The sequence below is a fragment of the Oryctolagus cuniculus genome, chromosome 6 (assembly GCF_051225735.1).
Source record: "Oryctolagus cuniculus isolate XC-2025 breed Fujian yellow rabbit chromosome 6, ASM5122573v1, whole genome shotgun sequence".
In the NCBI taxonomy this organism is placed as follows: Eukaryota; Metazoa; Chordata; class Mammalia; order Lagomorpha; family Leporidae; genus Oryctolagus; species Oryctolagus cuniculus.
Window position 1 is genome coordinate 61,685,798 of NC_142872.1, and position 20,337 is coordinate 61,706,134.

The 20,337-nt window shown below is 48.4% G+C and overlaps 1 pseudogene; it reads left to right on the top strand.

The window, feature by feature from the left end:
- Positions 1-939: 939 nt before the first annotated feature.
- LOC127490910 (U2 spliceosomal RNA) lies at positions 940-1,031 on the top strand (annotated as a pseudogene).
- The last annotated feature ends 19,306 nt before the right edge of the window (positions 1,032-20,337 follow it).

The window sequence follows — 20,337 nt, forward strand, 5'->3', positions numbered from 1 at the left end:
AGCTAGGAGCTTCTTGCAGTCTCACGGGGGTACAGGGACCCAATTACCTGGGCCATTTTTCACTGATTTCCCAGGCACATTAGCAGAGAGCTGGATCGGAAGTAGAGCAGCCAGGACTCAAATCGGCACTGGCATGGGATACTAGCATTGCAGGCAGGGGCTTTACTCGCTATATCACAAGGCCAGACCCCGCAAATTATCTTTAAATTCCAGTTTTCCATGAACTTTTTGAAATGTCCTCATTTATATGGATTTCCCAAGTTCATTGAAAATAATATTACCACTTCAAAACAGAAGTCACATGCTACACTGTGCACCCGATGTAGGGGCCTCCATCTGAGGGTTTTTATCCCCATGGAAAGCCCAGTGAAAGATCCACTCTGCAGCCAGAACATAAGCTGCTTTTTAAAAAATATTTATTTATTTATTTATTTGAAAGGAAGAGTTACAGAGAGGCAGAGGCAGGGGGAGAGAGAGAGAGAGAGAGAGAGAGAGGTCTTCCATCTGCTGGTTCACTCCCTAGATGGCCACAATGGCCAGAGCTGCTCCGAACTGAAGCCAGGAGCCAGGAGCTTATTCCCAGTCTCCTATGTGGGTGCAGGGGCCCAAGGACTTGGGCCATCTTCCACTGCTTTCCCAGGCCACAGCAGAGAGCTGGATTGGAAGTGGAGCAGCCAGGACTTGAACCTGCACCCATATGGGATGCTGGCACTGCAGGTGGTGACCTCACCCACTATGCCAAGGCACTGGTCCCAGGAACCTCTTTTGTGTTCCTCGTTCTCCCATCCTGAGTATGTGTCTTTCTTTTTGTGACTTTAGAAGACATGAACTTAGACCTTAGAGCCATTTCTCTGGCCTTCTGTCAGTTTACTGCCTTGAGAGATTCCATCCCATCTCTTGGTTTTGCTGTCTTCGATGTTCTTTCTTTATTCTTCCTCCATCGCTTCTCAGCCTTTTGGCTAAGATCAAGTGTAGTATCTTTATTCTTCCTCCATCTCCTCCTTGCTTTTTTCTTCTTTCATGCAACCCATGGTTATGGAGCACCTCCTCCACACTGCAATGCTGCAGAAAGACCAGCACAGTGGAACAAAACAGGCACCTGCTCAAATCTCAGCAGCCTTGGGCAAATCCCTTCACACACACACACACACACACACACACACACAGCCTCTGCCACCTCGCTAACACTACCATCTAATCTACGTGTGTTGTAGACTCGGAACTGTGAAAATGCATCATAGCACACCGCCGGTGCTCAGGTGGGAGAAGCAAGCAGGATGAGACACAGCCCCTGCCCCCCAGTGTCTCCCAGCCTGGAAAGGGCAATCGGGCAGAAATAAACACAGAAGCCTGTGACAACGGTCACAGCCTGAGGACCAACCGGAAGGAGAAAAAAACACCACGAAAGTGCCTTGGATTATAGAGAACAGCCTAGAAACACATTCTGTCTCTCTCTTGGAGGGGTCAGGAAGATGTTTTTCTAGGCCAGATCCAAATCTGCCCTGAATCTGCGGTAAAATAGGGCAGAAGGTGACGGACAGGAATTGAGGCGGAACCACCTGTGATGGAGGCCACTCATTTAGAAGCAGTGGCGGGCATCCTAGGGCTGCTGCTCTCTACCACGAGCAAGAGCCAGCCGTCCAGGTCAGCCCCGAGTCCCAGCCCTGCCACCTTTGGCTGTGTGACTTTTGGAACGGTGCCGCATCCGCCTAAAGCCTTGGGCCCATTGTCTGTAACACACAGCCAACAACAGGGCCTATCATCAGAGCTGTTCTGAAGATGAATTCAAAGAACTACATGCATGATCACGGCACAGGGAATACGTATCCGAAGGACGACCTTTTAGCTTTTGTTGTCTTTCGGTAAGCATGGGTATGTCTGTGGCCCCTCCTAAGAAAGGAAGATTTTATTGGGCAACTTGAATTTTGGGAGCTCCTGAAGGGAAGGCATTTGACAATGCCTGAATGTATGTTCTGAATCCATGGATGCCAGCCAGATCTGAGAGAGCCAGGCCTCTTGTATCCAACAGAGTCAAGTTCAGGGACGGCGTCCACCTGACCCAATCTCGTGCCAATCTTGCGTGGTGGGTTCAAGGCAGATATCATAGGGAGACGATCCATGAGTGCTGTCATTGGTAGCAGACATCAGAAGAGGAGGAGCACCCCGGACGACAGGCTCAGAGCTTCACAAAGCACACACACACACACATGCATGCACACACACACACACACACACACACACGCAGAGGCTCTGCTGGGCTCATTCATGCGGTCAGCCCATGCATATGCATGAAGTCAATGTGCAGTGACCAATCAAGGGACAGCTTCTGATCAGGAAAGGAGAGCGCCTTGTTCACACCCACCTTTTGCCTCTCTCATGTCTCTGAGCCTCAGTTTCTTGATTTGTGAGATTGGAGATAAGATAATGAGGGTTGTTAGACACAGGGAATTAGAGAAGGGATATGAAAATGGCCTAACACAGTGCTGTGAAAGTGGTAGGGGCTTAGCAAATGCCAGACAAATTGGAATCTGCTGCAGCCTACAGAGACATAAAGACCTAACGAGTATTTATCGGTATTCTGCAACATGCCAGCCTGGTGTCAGGTTCTGGGCATATGGAGATGAATAAAACATGCCCTTTTCAGGGGCTATATTGCAGGTCCACACACTCTGCCCTCCACATCTCTGGGTTCCACATCCATGAATCCCACACCAAGCCTGGAGTGAAAATATTAAAAATAACCATCATAATCTGTACTGAACATGTACAGATATTTTTTCCTGTCATTATTCCCTGAACAATATGAGGATACTTCACAAAGTTTGTGGAAAAGTGGGGTTAAAAACTAAGGTTATTTTGGTGCCAAAATTTTTTGAAATCCACACAGAGTCTTTTCATAATACACGTTTCTAAGAACTTTTTTGAAGACCCCTCACCCAATGCAAATATTTACCTACTATTTACATTGTATTAAGGATTATTATATAATCTACAGATGATTTGAACTAGATGGGAGGTTAAGTGTAGATTATAAGCAAATATTTCAACATTTTATGCCCGAGATTGGAGCATTTACATATTTGGGCATCTGAAGGGGGTCCTTGGATCGTTCTCCCAAGGATACTACAAAGACTCAGTTTAACCTTATGTGTATGGGGGGGGCAGACATACACAGACATCAAGGAAGACTTCACAGAAGTGGAACTTCAACCAAGCTTGAAGAGGTTTGCAATCATTTACTCCTAAGCTAATAACGTCGCCTTTGGCTATTTCTTGTATTTGTAAGAGCATGACTTTAGAGAAAACTGAGATTCAGTGCGCCATTGCACCTGAATGTGTTAAAAGACCCCAACCCAAGGGTAGAGGGACGAAGGGCAGTGTGAGGTTTCCAGCTCGGCCGACACAAGCCTGGTCACACCACATCTGTTCCTCTCCGTGATCCCCGCAGCTGGTCACCATCTCTGAAATCCCAAACTGCACTTGGCCTTCAACTCTCCAGGCCCAGGGGGAAGGCAGCCTCTCCGTGCATCTGGTTAAGAAACCATGTTCCAGAAGTTCTCCCTTTGCCTGTGCAGACCCCCATGCTAATGTCTTGCACCTGTCCTGCACCCATGGGAGGCTGACTGTGGACAGAATCTTCGGTGTGCTCCTTTATCCCCTGGTTCCTGGTTGGGCTCAAGCAATGGGGGGACCAGGCAGGAGATGAGGGGTTAAATGAGGTTGGGGTATTTCTCCTGCCTCCTCTTTGCTGGGACAATCGGAGTTGGCCAAGGCCTATGATTAAGGAGAACAGCTCCCGCCAGGGTGTCCCCCGTAGGGTTTTCTGGCTCAGGGTCCAGGTCAGCACTCTGCGGCTCTCTCAGTGACAGGGGAGGTGATGGTAGCTGGCTATTAACAGCCCCAGGGAGCTGTACTCTATCTTGTGGGTGCCCCACACCTTTGAAAATAGCTGCTTTTTTTAATTCCTCAAATCGCCTAATTTGAGCGTGCCATCTGTTTCCTCTCTGTCTCCGACTGACACCTCCAGGTTCTCAGCCTGGAGACGGCTTTGCTCGGTGCATATATTTTTCTGGACCAGTGGAACATAAGGCTGGAAATTTGGCTGTGGTAAGGTTGTCGTTTCAAAGCTTTGCACTTCCTGTTTACTATTTACGGGTTCTTGGGCAAAGTGGCTTTTCAGGCCTAATTTGCGATTGGGAGCCTCGGAGGGTGTGTGCACAGAACTCACATGAACCATCACGACCTATTTATCTACCACACACAGTGATTCTCCAAACAAACTTGAATGACACATGCCAAGGCCGCAGGACAACACCTGGCACACAGGAAATGCTCTTATCTGCTTCGCCCACTGGCCTGACTCTGTTCTTTAAAGATCCCCAGACACCCTCTCAGCTCGGTAGCCTTGTCATTTATGATGCTTATAGTGTGTAGAACTGTCATTCACACGTTTTTGAACTTGTGCTGCGTGCACGGTGCGTTAGTGTCCGTATGGTACAGTGAATAGCCATTTGGCCTGCTCCTCCATGTACTCCTCACCTTACCCCTTCCTAGTCTGCAGCCTTGAACCTGTTGCTCTTGGAGCACGGAACAGGTGTGTCATTCAAGTCACTTCCGGCTTTGTTCCCTCACCAGCTTGTCGTCCTGAACCTGCTGCGGTTGGAACACACATGGTGCTCTCTACTCACTCCCACCTTACTCCCTCACTATCTGCAGTCTTGACTCAGTCCCTCATACCCCTGTTAATGCCTCGGCTTCCCCATCTGTACAATGCATGTAAGAATACTGCCTTCCTCTTAGAGCCACTGCGAGGGTTTAACGTGCAGGATGTGTGCAATGCTTTGACACATGTACTGTCATTATACCCACGACCCCATGTAAGCCTCGTAACAGCCCCAGAGCTGTATGTGATTGTCACAGCGATGCAGGTCTGACGACAAAGCCTGGCTTGAGCACACTGTCACAATAGCCAAGGAAGAGTACTGGGGGACAGAATTCGAGAAGGGTGTTACAAATCTGTTAACAATGGCTGCTGTGTAGCGGGTTGTTACTATGTGCCAAGAGCCATGACATTATCCTCGCTTCAACCCAGGAGGATGAAGTGGGGAAACCATGAAAAACTGGAGCACCAAGGGTTAAGTTACCCGCACAGGTTCATGCATAGAAAATGGTTGAGGCAGGATTAAATTCTGATCTGCCCCACAGCCATTCATGCTCTGAAAAGACAGAGTAGCACACTTGGCAAGTGATAGAACTCAGAGACCTGCAAGAGAACTGTCTAAGGGCTTCATCTTTGGGAGCTCCACTCTGATACAAACCAGGCTGGCAGCCTGTGCCGCAGTCGTGAGCGAGTACTTAGCGCTGAGCCTGGCAAATGCAGCATCTGATGTAATCTAGTCCATTACTGGATGCGCAGTAGCTCGTGTTAAAAAAAAAAAAAAAAAAGGAAAAAGAAAAAGCCTATAAAATAGGCAGGAAGGCAGGGAGGCAGCAGCTGCTTTACCAAAGCACATCAGGAAGCCGGGGAGAATGACCTGTCCTGGTCACCACCAATCCCAGCCCCCAGGAAGAGGAGGATGAGGGACTCCCACAACGCCTGTTACCAGCCGTGCCTAGCTGGACAAAGCATCACCCACGGCCTCAGAGGAGCCCATCTGGGTGCCCTGTCCCCCCTGCCTCTGCCTGCCCTGCCATCCCCACCCCACCCCGTTTCTTTCTCTCAAAGGTTCACTCAAGAAAGAGAGAAGGAGGAAAAGCAACGGGGGGAATCGGACGTGGGCCTCAGATATCTGACACCAAGCAGGGTGGGATAAAGACCCTGTGAAAGAGAGTGGGGGCAAGGCTAATGAGGTGGGGGCCCTCCAGGTGGAGCAGCCACTAGGACCGTGCCACAGCCAGCTCCATACGCTGAACTCTGGCTTGCTCGCCTTCCGGGACGGGCCGCCCTGGATCCCACTCTTCGTTCAGTCCCAGGGACCAGCCTGCGGACAACGTGGCTGTACCCTGTGGCCCCGCCCCCAGGGCACTGATGATTGGGCCAGGAGAAGAGATCAGCTGACCCAGAATGGACCAATCAGAATCTTGCAAGAAAGAACGGGCCCTCCCAGAAGGGCAGGCTTTTTCTTTCTTTCTCCCTTTTTATTCTATTTCCTGCACGGCTGTATCCCAGATTCTTAAAATAAAGCCTGGCATTTAGTAGGTGCTCATGGTATATTTAGCTGCGCCTTTTTCTTCGCTTTGAATCAGGATTCAGCCAACTGGTCTCCCTGCAGCTGGCACTGAGGTCCCCTTTACCTGGGAGATGATGGGCAGTTACATTCTGCAAAATGGGCTGAGAGCCCCCAGAAGGGAAAGAATGGGAGGCCGAGTCAGGAGAGGCGCGGAGGCGAGAGGGTCGGGACAGGCTGCCGGGCCGCATCCCACTCCGCTTGTGGGAATGCTTGTCTCCTGTGAGCTGCCTTGAGTAGCTCACAATACGCGGAACCAAGGCTTTCTAATCAAAGTAACACGTCTCTCTCCGGAAGGACCGGTGAAAATCCCTGTGGTCTCTTGCGGTTTCGTTGGCTGAAGGGACTGGGAGCACGAAGGACAACCGTAGTCCATCTCAAGATACCTTGGCTGACTCTCCGAGTGAGACGCACTCTCCCTAGGACCGTGGTGTGGGGGCCAGCTCGGGGGTCTCCCAGCCCGGCTCCCCGTCCTGGCGCTGTCCCATTTTCCCTACAGCCTGACAAGCTATTAGCCTTTCCTGAACCTCAGTTTCTTCCCCTGCAAGTGGAGATTATAACAGCCCCCATCTTCATACCTGGAAAATATCCAGCCTTTTGTACAGTCTTTGGCACCTCACCTCGTCTGTCCTGGAGAGTCATGCATTGAACAGACAGGACTCATGATGGTTGCTGTATCCCATTCCCTTTTGTTTGTTTGTTTGTTTGTTTTTTTGTTTTTTGACAGGCAGAGTGGACAGTGAGAGAGAGAGACGAAGAGAAAGGTCTTCCTTTTCCTTTGGTTCACCCCCGCAAATGGCCGCCACAGCCAGCATGCTGCTCCGATCTGAAGCCAGGAGCCAGGTGCTTCCTCCTGGTCTCTCATGCAGGTGCAGGGCCCAAGGACTTGGGCCATCCTCCACTGCACTCCCAGGCCACAGCAGAGAGCTGGACTGGAAGAGTAGCAACCGGGACAGAATCTGGTGCCCCAACTGGGACTAGAACCCGGGGTGCCGGCGCCGCAGACGGAGAATTAGCCTATTGAGCCACGGCGTCGGGTCCATTTCCTTTTAAAATGACTCATTGTGTGCAATCTGTCCCTGGCTCCTCAATGAGAACATGGACAGATCCACGAATTTCCTAATCACCACGAGGTAGGCAAAGGTCCTGTGGTCACTCCAAACCAGGGACACTGCCTCCATTCATCATTTCTGTCTTTTTCCTTCTTCCACTAGAGCCTCAGCCAGCAGGAACCTGCACGGCTGACGTGTCCTCTCCTTCCCTAGCTTGCTAACCTAGTTTCTGGTGCCTCCAAGAATCACATGAAGAAGAGGAAGAGGGACAAGGAGAGGAGTTGGCTGGGGCTGTCACGGGCTGGCTTTGCCCTCTGCTAACCTGAGAGATATTTTCACCTGACAGTTTCCCTCCAGGGTGCTCCCTGGGTGTTCTGCAGAAAGCCCTGCGATTGCAATTCCCTTCCTGCCCAGAGGCTTTTCACTGGGCTACAGGCTCTCCACGTTTCCTCTTGCTTCGCCTTCCAAGAACGTCCTTCTGGATAGAATCCCTTTCACAGTGACTCCAGGCTGAATTTCCTATGGCTGTCCCAAGTGCGACCTCCACTCCTGTGTTCTGTCGTGGCTGGCTCTGACCTGCCCTCAAGGTCATGACTGTCTTTGCTCTCCTCCACAGCCACCAGCCACTGTAGGTTCCTTGAGCTTGCGTCAGACCACGCCCACAATATCTTCACCCTCCCCCCACCTCTGCAAAGCACGCCAGACAAGCCCTCTGAGAGTCCTTGTGGACCCGGGCTTGAGAGCGGAAGCACAAACTCCTTTCCTAAAGCAGTCTTTACGGAGTCTGCCCTCCATGCCCGCAACCCAGCCCTCTGCCACCCTCTGGGGAGGTGAAGAGATTTCAGGGAGTCTCGCGGCTTCAGGCAATTTTCTTGAACAAATTCTGCACTTGCCCAACAGGTGTGAGACCACAGCTTTTGTACCTTGGTTTCTCAGTTAAAGCTTCCATGTCAACCTCCTGTTCCATTAATAATAAACTGACCTGTGCAAGCAGCCTTCCAGCTCCCAAAACGTTGCCGTGTGCATGCTCTCGACCATTTGGCACAGCCATTCTATTGGGGGACTGTCACTGCTTTCCCGCTGTTTGCGGCACAGGGACGTCCCTGCCCAAGATCACAGAGCCGGGGACTTTTTGCATCCATGCCTGCTTGCCTCCCTTCCCCAGCAGCTTCCTAAGAAGGGAGCCATCCGAGGGAGGGCTCTGTCACCTTGCTCTGTGTGGTCTGCCACCCGGGGCCTTTCCTGGCCTCGGGGCATTCCTGCTTCAGGGGATGTCCCGGGGGCCTGCCTGGAAAGGCAGCAGCCTCCTCAGTGCAGAGCTAAAACACAGACGTGACACTTCCTTGAAGCGGGTTGCATTGCGGCAGCCAGCCCTGTGACTGGCAGCTGGGCCCAGAGAAGCAGCCAAAGAAAAGGCTCGCTTCCTTCGCACATAAAGCATCCATTCTCAGCCGTGCACACTGGCACAGACACTCACAGCCCAGAGTCTCAAAGAACCCAACAATAAAGCAACACAGGCAAGAATAAGGGACTTTTTTTTCTTTCTAAGTGCAAGACACAGATGATGCTAATACTTAGATATAATTTTCAGAAAGAATGAAATTTGTATAGAAAAGGCCAAGATTCCTTGTGCTGGCTTGTGGGGGCAGGTGGCGAGGATTGGGGGAGGAGGGATAGGGACAGCGTCAATAAAGACAGCTTTATAGGCTGTGGCTGCTTCCTCATGGACTGGAAATGCACCCCCTGTTTCTCATCCTCCACCCCTCTTATCTCTCCCTCTGTCTGCCATTGATATCTTGTAGTGGCCAGCCCTGGGCTAGTCAGTGAGATGAGTGGCATTTAAACCTCCCTTCCAGGGGCTTCTAACAGAAAGGAGACAGACCAGAAAAGCCAAATAGGAAAACACGGGATAATGGAGCGAAGATGGAAATATACAGAGAGCACCATGGGACCAAGAGTGGGCAGGGACAGGTGGCATCATCCGAGGTGACTTTCCAGATATTTTACTTCGGGGAGCTGAACCATCAGAACAAAGTCTATGTTCCACAGGGAATGGGGTGAATGAGCTCGTGGGGGAAAGACGGAGAGCTGCCTGGAGGAGGTGGTGCCTGGGCTGAGTGGTGAATGGCAGGCTCATTAGGCAGTCATTCCTGCAGGGGAGACAACTCCAGGCCAGGGGAGCGGTGAAGGCAGAGAGGCTGGAGAGAGAGTGTGCAAAGGACACTGGTAGGACCTGCTCATCGCTGACCCCTTCGAGCCCCAGAGTGGTTACTGGTTATAGATGTCTCCTGGATTAATGAAAGAATGATGAAGGCATAAGTGAGGCAGGGAGATGGGGGATGAGCGTGAAGAGCTGCCATAAAGCAGGACTACAGCTCCCATCCATCTATTGCTGTCTACACAGTGTCAGGCCTTTACACAGGTCATATGACTCAATCCTTCCTGTCAGAGGGAGGGAAATGGCCAGGATTGGAGAAGTGAAGAGATTGTTCTAGAAAACACCTAGAACAGGGGCTGGCACCGTGGCACAGTGGGTTAACACCCTGGCCTGAAGCGCCGACATTCCATATGGGCACCGGTTCGAGTCCCAGCTGCTCCACTTCTGAGCCAGCTCTCTGCTATGGCCTGGGAAGGAAGTAGAGGATGGCCCAAATGCTTGGGCCCCTGCACCCGCATGGGAGACCCAGAAGAAGCTCCTGGCTCCTGGCTTCGGATCAGCTCAGCTTCTGCCCTTGCGGCCAACTGGGGAGTGAACCAGCGGATGGAAGACCTCTCTCTCTCTCTCTCTCTCTTTCTCTCTCTCTCTTTCTCTATAACTCTGTCTCTCAAAAAAATAGATAAAATCTGAAAATTTGAAACTCAGAGAGATTAAATAGCAGTTTGCACAGCCAAACCCAGAAGCTGATTGCCTGAGTCCATATCCTGGAGCAGAGTAAGGCCGTTTCGTGACTGCCACATGTGTGCATGAGAGCATGGGCCGGGTCTCTCACTGCAGTCCCCTGACCTGTGCCAGGGAGAAAACATGGGACTAAAGCCCGAATCTGCACTGCTCTCCCTGACTTTCCTGTGTTTCTGTGAGTCTTATGCAGCCAAAGCGTCTTGGTGTGCACATGGCTCTGGCACGGCGAGGTGTCCAAATGCACACCTACCACTTCATTCAGGGCTCAAAGACACAGTGATGCACCCGGTCCAACAATGAGCATTCCTCCATCTCACTCTACCAAGCGCGCCTGAAGGGTCAAGGTAAGGGCTTTTCAAAGGCCGTGTTTACAGTAAGCTGTTGTCCAAGCTGTCTTTGGAATGTAATGACCCCAAAAAGGTGCAGCTGTGCTGAGTTCCGCCAGCCTGCTTGGGACGGGTCCGTTGCTGGCCTGTGCAGTAACGGCACCTGGCATGCCGTCAGCTTGGTGTCCTTTTGTCCTTGGAACGCCTGAGGTCTCCTGACTGTCAGTGGCCAAAGCATACAGATTTTATCTGAAACCCAATGCAGGTTCCCCACCCCCACCCCACAAAACAAAAGAAAAATGTAGTAAGCCCCACTCTGGTTTTGCAGATACCGCCTACAGGTCCTCCACCACTCTGGTCTTTTTACAATGGACCTTTGAGCTCCAGAAGGGACGGCTCCGTTGCAGAACTGGAAGGTTCTCTCCGGGACAAAGAGCAGCTTCAGAGCTGAGGTCTTTCTCTTGACAACCCGAACGTCAATGCTCAGTGGAATATAACGACCATGGCTTGGATGCCCTGGTCCCAGCCTGACAAGGTGCTAAATAACACCCAAACATTATCCATCACACGGAGAAAGCAAGCTGGGGAAAACCAGACCTCGTCATCCTTTGTCTCTCCTGAACACATCTTCCTTTAAGAGAGTAATCTGGGGAGGACCCAGGACTTGGCATTTGTGTGCATTCATTAAGCCTCCAACCTGGAAGCACATCCCGGGACTAATTATTTTTTAACTAACTAATCAGCATGTTTCATTCATAAATTGGGATTTATCAGTATAGCACATGAAAGGAGAGAACATATTATTATTTTAATTTGGTTAATATGCAAAACGCACTGTGTTTGTAATGACCTGCTTTCGCTGAACACAGGCTGGCTGGAAATAGTAGCAGCTTTCTCTAATGAGGGTGCTGGCTCCCGGCCCCAGCTGCTCAGCACTAGACACTCGGTTTGTTCCCCATGACCTATCAACGCACGTGCTCCTCCCTGAAAAACCAAAGGCCTTGTGTTTGTTCTGCTGATAGAACCAGTTACACCCGCTGTGTGAGTGGGGAGAAAAAGCCTGGGGGCTGGGGAGACAGTGGCGCTGGTGAGAGGGGATTCTTTGTTGCCGGTTACAACACACACACACACACACACACACACACTCACTCACACACACCCTGAACCTGTCAAGAGTAAAGGCCAACGCCATTAATGGGAGATTCCACAGTAATCTGGGGACTCTTGTCTCACTCCAATGCGCCTGCTGTCCCGTGTGCAGCTTGTCTGAAATGCAAATAAGTCCTCTGTCCTGAAGTCCCCTGATAAAGGGATTTGTTCATCAGTCTGACCTGTGTATCCCATTTGCTTCTTGCCTCGGAACTGCTCTCGCACTCCCTGATTCAGTCACCGAGCCAGGGCCCTGGCTTCCCCTAGTCTGGCAGGAGCCTGGAGGATCTCCCCAGCCCCTCCAGACCTAGGTAGTGTCCAGCTTAAAAGCAGAAGCCTCTTGCCCCTGTAGCCTAAGAACTGGCCCAGCCTCACCCAGGCGGCAGCGTGGGGAGGGCGGGAGCAGGAGCCACCGATGGCCTTTCCATGACACAGGGAGCAGGGTCCAGCCGCATTCTTTCTGTGCAGCCCTGGAGCCAGCCTGCCGAGGCCTACGCCCAGGGACATCCTGATGTGGCACATTCTAGAGCCAGGCGCTGCTTTTGTGTTTCAAAGAAGGACATTTCCTCTTCTGGGTGTTTTTTTTTTTTTTCTTAAATTTTCACTAGCGGAATTATTTGTAAGTTACAACAGGAAGACACATATTCATTGGAGAAAATTTAGAGAGAGCTGAACACTATCCATGAGAAGTAGGTCTGCAATCCCACACACAGGAGACAAGTGACAGGCACACTGAGGCGTGGGGCGCTTCCTCCCAGCTCCCTGTGCACAGCCGTTGACAGCAGCCTGGGCGTCCTCTTTCTGTGCCGTTCTAGATAGGAAGCAAGACTAAAGCAGAGTGGGGAAAAAATCACTCTGTGTTTTCAACGTGTTCATACCTTCACCAGCGTCAGATGACAAAAGGCAAAAGACAGTGCCTGTGACGCTGTGGCTCTTGGAGAGCATCCCGCGATTATTTGGCTCACTGCATTCAGAAATCACGACAGAAGTCTAAATCCGTGCACCTGAGGCCTGTTCAAATGGCTCTTCTGGCTCCCCAGCCCTTACTACACCCAGGGGCCTTGTACATGCGCGCCCTGCTTCTGTCATGCTGAGATCATGAGATCACGCTACCTTCACATTGTGTATTCTGACTTAATGTTCTTTTGTTGGCCTTCTTACAAATCAATAAGAATTCTTCCCCAACAAGATTTTTAATGGCTTCCTAGCAAGCTACTACTTAACCATTTAAACTTTTATCCATTATTGAACCTTTTAGCTAGTTCTCATTTATCTCTTTCCTTCTTTCCTCCTTCCTTCTTTCCTTCTTTCCTTCTTTCCTTCTTTCTTTCCTTCCTTCCTTCCTTCCTTCCTTCCTTCCTTCCTTCCTTCCTTCCTTCCTTTCTTCCTTTCTTTCTCTCTCTCTCTCTCTCTTCCTTTCTTTCCCAATATGAACAACATGACACCGAACATCTTTCTGCATGAATCTTTGTGACTATCTGAGGTTATTTCTTTTGGATGAATTCCTAAAAGGAAAATTACTAGGCCACAGGGTAAGGACATTTCAAGTTGCTCAATTTGTTTCCGAAGAGGTGGTTCTGATGTACCCTGAAAGAACACTTTCATTGTTTTACTTAATATCTAATTGCACAAGTAATTCATGGAATATAGTCTCTTTGTAAGCAATTTTTAAAAGGTAAGGCCTTACATCTCTCAATCACCTCCTTCAAGCTCTGAGCACCCGGGAGATAGTCCGCTTTCAGTGTAATAGAAGTCCTCTAGCAAAGAATTTACTTTGTTGTCTGTATTCTTATATAAGATTGTTTATCTGTGAACTAGTGAAAATTTGCATGTCTTTTACTATAGAAAACCTGGTGCTTTTGTGAGTGGATTTTCTTTTGCATGTTGCATATGTGTTATGTGACTCATTAATTTCCTTCAGCTCTCTCTGTCTTGCAGCTTTTCCTATTTGCGTATAAATCTACCTCATTGTTCTAACTCTATACATTTCCATGGAATAGAGATAGATCATTTACTTAGCTGTTTCTCTATGCCTCCCTCCTTGAACCTTCCAAATTTTTAAAAAATTTTTTCCGGAAGATTTATTTATTTATTTGAAAGGCAAAGAGAGAGACAGAGAGGAAGAGAGGAAAGGAGAGAAAGACTTTTCATCTACTGGTTCACTCCTTAAATGGCTACAACAGCTGGGGCAAGGCCAGGCTGAAGTCAGGAGCCAGAAACTCCATCCGGGTCTCCCACTTGGGTGGCAGGGAGTCAAGCACTTGGGGCATCTTCTGCTGCTTTCCCAGGAGAGTTAGCAGGGAGCTGGCTGGGAAGCTGAGTGTATAGGACTCCCAGCAGTCCAACTTTGGGATGCAGTTGTCACAAGGGGCAGCCTGACTTACTGTGCCACCACACGAGCTGGTAAGCAGGATGTCCCCCAAAGGTCTGTTTTCTGTACTCATTCATTAGCTCATTCACCTGTTTCTCCCCTGGAGCCAGTGTACTCCCCGACCCATAGTGCATAGTCCATGAGTGTGGATTAGATGAGCTCCACTGCCCCAGCTCCACCCTCTCGGGGCCTCAGCCCGCGACACCTGATTCCCTTCAGCACCTGCCAGCCCGTGCTCATCTTTCCAGCTAGTGCTCACATGTCCCCTCTTCTTGGAAACCCTCCCCGGGGCTGAGTGAGGCAGCCTCTCTTCAGTGTCCCCATGGCACCCTCTTTATCAGTTTCCCATGCGTGTTGCCATTTGAGATTGAGCCAGCTCGCTCCTGTTACAGTGAACAGTCTCTGGCTCTCCATGGAGCATTTGCGTGTCACCTGACAAATGTTTGCGGACTACTCACTGAATGACAAATACACAGGGATGTCGGTCTGTCAGCTTCCAAAGGGAATGGTCCAAGGGCGTGCAGCTTCCTGGGTAGACAGCTCAGCAGAAAAGGCCATAAAAAATCAGATGGGTAATAATCGACTCTCAAAGGCGATCCCGATAAGAATGATGAATGGTTGATAAGCAAATCGTAAACTCTCACCTGCACAAAAAAGTTAGAACCACGTTGACCTTCCTGGGAAGTGTTCAATATTTCTTCAGGAGATTCAGAAGCTGTTTATGTCCATTTATCTTTCGAAATGCATCCCTGGAGAGGACAAACAGTGGCAAGAAAGTTGCTCAAATAACTGGAACATGGTGACTTTATTGTCATAAGTCTCTGGGTAGGATCTCAACTATGAAAAGAAATATATGGAAAAAACACTGGAAATAAACATAACGAGATGTTAAGAATGATTGTGTCAGTGGAGTTGGGATGATATGTGAATTTCTTTTCTTCTTTTTTTTTACTTTTATGAGCTTTTTTGCATCATTTTACCATATATAAATTCATTTTTAATCAGAAAAATAGATATAGCTAAAAGAAATTTTGGTAAGTACTCCAAGTCTCTCTAGAGGAAAAAGTAAATATTCTGATATGCATAGACATATGACAGGAGAAAATAATTTTGACAGAAATAACACAAACTCTCAGGGCTCAGATTAGAAGGTCACTCATTCAATATTACTTGCATGCCCTGTGATGAGCCAGAGACTGTGCTAAGAGCAGAAGATGCTCAGAGTGGTAAACAAGTCAAGTACACGTCCCACCCTATGTCCAGTCTAGTAAGAGCCAGTAACGCCCAGTCTAGTAAGAGTCACAGATTCAAGCACTACCTGGAGCCAGACAGCAAAGAGAAAGGAGCGAAATTCACCAGCAGACCCACTCCCGACACTTGCTAGCATAGTAGGCTCAAGGGAAAAGTGTGCAGGGAAGCCCACCTACCATATATCTAAATACTTAAAAGTTATAGATCAATTTTAATCAAATTTAAGTAACTCCTAGTCTCTTAGCTTGACAAAATATACTTTCGTAATGACCTGCAAGTTCAAGTTCAAGTTTAGAATTATCAGATGCCTCATGATGATGATGTAGGGGGAACTGGTTCCCAGCCCAAGGTCCCCACCCCCAACATACCATCTGTTTTTCTCTTTCCTTGCTTGGCTGAAGTTCACACAGCAAGAGGCTTCATGCAAGTGGATGGACACCCTGGCCTGCATATCCAATCTCATTCTTCCCTCACCTACCCACAAAAAATTCATTTCCATGGCCATCCTTTGAGTCTTGGCTTTGTACCTTGGCAGTGCTCTTTGCCCAGATAGAACTAACAGGGGGTGGAGGCAGTGCTGTGGCTCAGTGGGTAAAGCTACCCCCTGCAATGCTGGATCCTACATGAGCGCTAGTTCAAATCCCAGATGCTCCACTTCCAAACCAGCTCACTGCTAATGCATCTGGGAAGGCAACAGAAGATGATCCAAATCCTTGGGCCCCTGCCATTCGTGTGGGAGACCTAGATGCGGCTTCAGTCTGACCCAGCCCCAGCCATTGAGGCCATTTGGGGAATGAACCAATGAATGGACAATCTGTCTCTCTCTCTTTCTGTAACTCTGCCTTTCAAATCAATCAATCAATCTTTTAAAAAAAGAAATTAACTAAAAATGAGGTCTTTGAAGGCTCTGGAATCAGGCTCAGGACAGCAGAGCACAGAATTCCAGGCTCTCGTGGTACTAGCAACAAGGCCCAGAAGGAGCAAGGCAGAATTCCTTGGCACACAGAATCGTTGCTGCAAGAGGGAGGCACATTTGGAAAAGTCAGTGTGCAGCCCTCAGAAGCGTGAGGTCAAGGGCAGAGGCCATGCTACAGGGGTCTTTGGACAATACGATCAGCTGGCCAGGGAGGAACCATGACCAACTGGAGAGCAAATGACCCACCTTATGACAGCAACAGCTGCTCAATTCTAGCCCCAAATTATCATTCATGGGAATAGAGACCCAGATGGCTACGTCTTCTGCCTTTCTAAGAGAGGACTCAAATCTGGATTTTCATGTGAAATCGCATGATTTTTCCATGTTAACAAATGATCATAATCATAACAACGTTAACTAATGTTCATAATAATAACAACAAATTATTCTGCAGGCCAAACTAAAAACATGGTAGCCTTCACATCTGTGGAGGATTGGTTTCAAGACTCCCTGCAAATACCAAATGCCTCATATGCTTATATGCTGGTGCCTTCTAGGAAATGTCATAGTATCTCTACAGAACCTATGGACATCCTTCCGAAAACACAAAATCGTCTCTGGGTGACTTATAATACCTAATGCACTGTAAGCACTATGTAAATAGTCATTTAACTGCATGGTTTATAGAATAATGGCAAGGACAAAAGTGTGTACATGCTCTATATAGACATCATTCATTTCCTGAATATTTTCAAAACACAGTTGGCTGAACCCACAGATACGGCAGGTCAGGTGTATCTGAACCATCAGTGTGTGAGTTCGTTGGCATAAAAGAAAAATAAAATTCCATTTACATGTTGCTTGATCACTGTTTTGTTTTTTTAAAAAGATACAGTCTGATTCATTCATGCCTCTTGAGCCCTGTAAGTAAGTGGCAATAGGTCCCCCGGCCAGTATATGCATTGGAATTTCACGCATCTTTTATTCCCCAACAGAAAGGCAATTTCCTTGGCAGTCCTGCCAGAAACCTCCCCATAAGATCCCGGGAAAGACCTGATGGATGGAGCTGCACGTTTTCACTCCTCTTCTCTGACCTGCCGTCTTAGCCTCAGCCCACGGCTCTCACTGTGCTGCACACGCACTGCTGTCATTGTCCCTTCACATCGCTGTCACTCGGAAAATTATCTCCGTGTCCGCAGAGCCTATCGCAGAGCCTGCCATGTGTAGACATCTAGCACATTTTGTTTGCTTGGTCCTCTGTGGTGACGCACATCTCCCCGGTTACGAATGAATAATCATCAGAGCTGATGTAGCTTGGACATTTGCTGTGGGCTGGCAGCTAGGCTAATAGCATTACGCGTATGACCTCATTAGAATGCTCTCAACCCACTCCTTGGCCATTCTTCTTCTCGCTTTCCAGATGTAGAAACTGAGGCTTAGAGAGACAGAGACCTGCTCACTAATGTCAAATGGCAGAGGTGGGACTTGAAGCGTCTGATTTGAAAGGCCTGTGTCCCTTACCAATAAGTTGGTGCTTCACTGCCTGTCTCGGAGTCAGTTCAGTATAGCATGTAGAGGGACGGCCTCTCATTTGGTTCCTAGGCATTTGATGGACTCAAAAGAACCCCATTTATTTTAGCATGTAGAAGGGAAAGAGTTAATGACAGCATTTGTTTATATCATGTCCCATTGATTTTTTTATTTACATTGGTGACACAAACTTTTCCTTTTAGCCTATTAAAGTAGAAAAAACTGAGTCTATTTACAAATAATGTTGGGTGAATAATAAAGTAGTATAACAATACAACAAAATCATGTATCTGAGTGTATAATAAATACCAGAATTTGGACAACACTGCCTCAGAAGCTACTACATATGGATTAAAAAGAAATACACAGACACAGAGAAATTAATTTCTAACTCTCACCATGTACCTCAAAGTTTGTAGAACCTTGCTTCAAACATATTATCTGGGCTCTGCCTAATGAAGACTCCAAGCAGTTGCTAAACGTCTTAATTTGAAGTGTGTTTATTTCATTTTCCCCTTTCTATTTTTGGAACCTAAATGGTTGAATGGATTAAAAAAACTGCCTCTAAATAAAAAATGAGCCAGGGGCCTGGCGATTTCCTCTGCCTCATTTCGACTCCGAGCAAATGGTGAATTACAGCAGCCCTGGACGCAGTGGTTTCTAACTACCAAGCTGCCAGGCTTTTAAATAATGGCAGCGCAGAAGTGTGCTCACAATGCTACCTATTTCCCTTGCTAAATTATTTATGCATTGATTATATTTTACATGGGCTGTTGAACGCCAAGGTACGTCTGGGGGGCTAGGTCATTTCGAGAAACCCTTTCTTGAGCATCAACTCAACTATACTAGAAATGGGCACACTCAATTATGTGTGACGCTGCTCATTCGTGGTGTATAATTACTGCCTCTACAGTTGTTTTTGGGTGGGGCAAACTTTATATGTAAATGTGTGTGTGTATGTGTGTATGCACATAGTGTTCAACGTCTAGAAGGCCAGCCACTTCATTAAGAAGCTGTTTAACATTGACGGTATATCAATAAAGACTAGCTTAATGCAATCGTGGAACGATACCTAAGATGACTTGGCCAAACGAAGCTATTACCCCGTATAATGTGTTTTACACAAGATTGAAATGGTTTACAGAGTTTATAAAATCACTCTCCTGGATTTACACTGACTGATTTGCCAGGAGATTGGCAATGCAGGAGAAGCGTTATGCCAATAGTAACTTCACATACGCTATTAGGTGTGGGAGGCAACAACAGCCCAAGAGCACAATAACACCCAGAGTACTATTTGTAAAATGCTCCAGAACACTGGAACAGTTGTGACTTGTTGCTAAATCCAACCCAAAATGTATTACTTTGGATCTACTGATGACTTGTATAGGAAAAAGAAAATAATGATGAATTCAATCTTAGTTTGACAAACACTCATTAAAGGCCTACTGTGTGCTGAGCATAATGCCAGCCATAGGGGACAGACAAAAGGTAACAGTTCCTGACCTGGGCAAGTAACTCTAGTGGGTGAGGCCTCAATAATGAATTAGGTGGTCAAGTGCCTGCCCCAACCTAGGAGAAGACACCCTCCTTGGCTGTGGGTCATGGAAGACCACTGGAGGAAGGACATTTGCATAGGCAAACACAGCAGGTGTCTTTGGCAAATAGACCTCAAGTCATTGTGCCATAAGGATGGGAGAAGCTTGTCAGCCCCTCCAAAGACTTTCCCTTCCCCCTTTGCCCGCAGGATCCTAACCTTTGTTGATGGTTTGGGTTGGGATTGTTCAGTTGCTGGGAAGGCAGGCCCAGGTCTAGTCTAGACCGAGGCACGTGGCCCAGGTAGATACACCAAGATACACCAGGAAGTTGTGTTAGCAGGACTTCGGAAAAGACTTTCCCTCCCTGATCACAGGACAGCTCAGGATGAGAAACTCCAGGCTCCTGGCAGCTCTCTGTGTCTTGCTTCTGAGGGCTCTGTGGAAGGACTGGAATTGTGGCAGGCATTGTGAGACCCTGAAGAGAAGGCCAAGAACATCCAGAGAGTCCACTCCAGAGCCCTGACGCCCCTGATCTACAAGCACCAGCCACTGCCCAGCCCTGGCCTTCTTGATGTCGGACAAAAATCGCCTCAAACAGATTCAGGCACTGTGGCCCGTGCATTCTGTTACTCATGGCCAATAGCGTTCATAACCATCAGTGAGTTGAGGAAGCTCGGGGTTTTCAGAGTGCTTGGAGCAAGACCACCTGCCGGAGAGCTGCAAGAGATCAGCCGGGAACTCTACCTTGACGTCAGGCTGCCAAGGGCCCTGAGGCAGTGTCGAGGGCAGCTGGCAGGATTTTCCAAAGGTTTTGGGCCCTTTCTCTGTGGGGTACGTGAGATGACTGCAGGTGGCACACAGGCAGCTCTGTGCACCAACTTAAATCACACCGTGAGAAATGTAGTCCTGTTCCGTTTCTTTCAGTCCCTCTAATCACATAAAGAGGGCTTTCCGAAACTGGGCTACAAAGTCTATAATGCCTCTGTTCAAGCTTATCAATCTCCCCTTTTGACAAAGAGAAAGGTCTCAGACTCAGGGCCTAGGAGAAATTCAATACCGTTAATTTGTTCCATTGTTT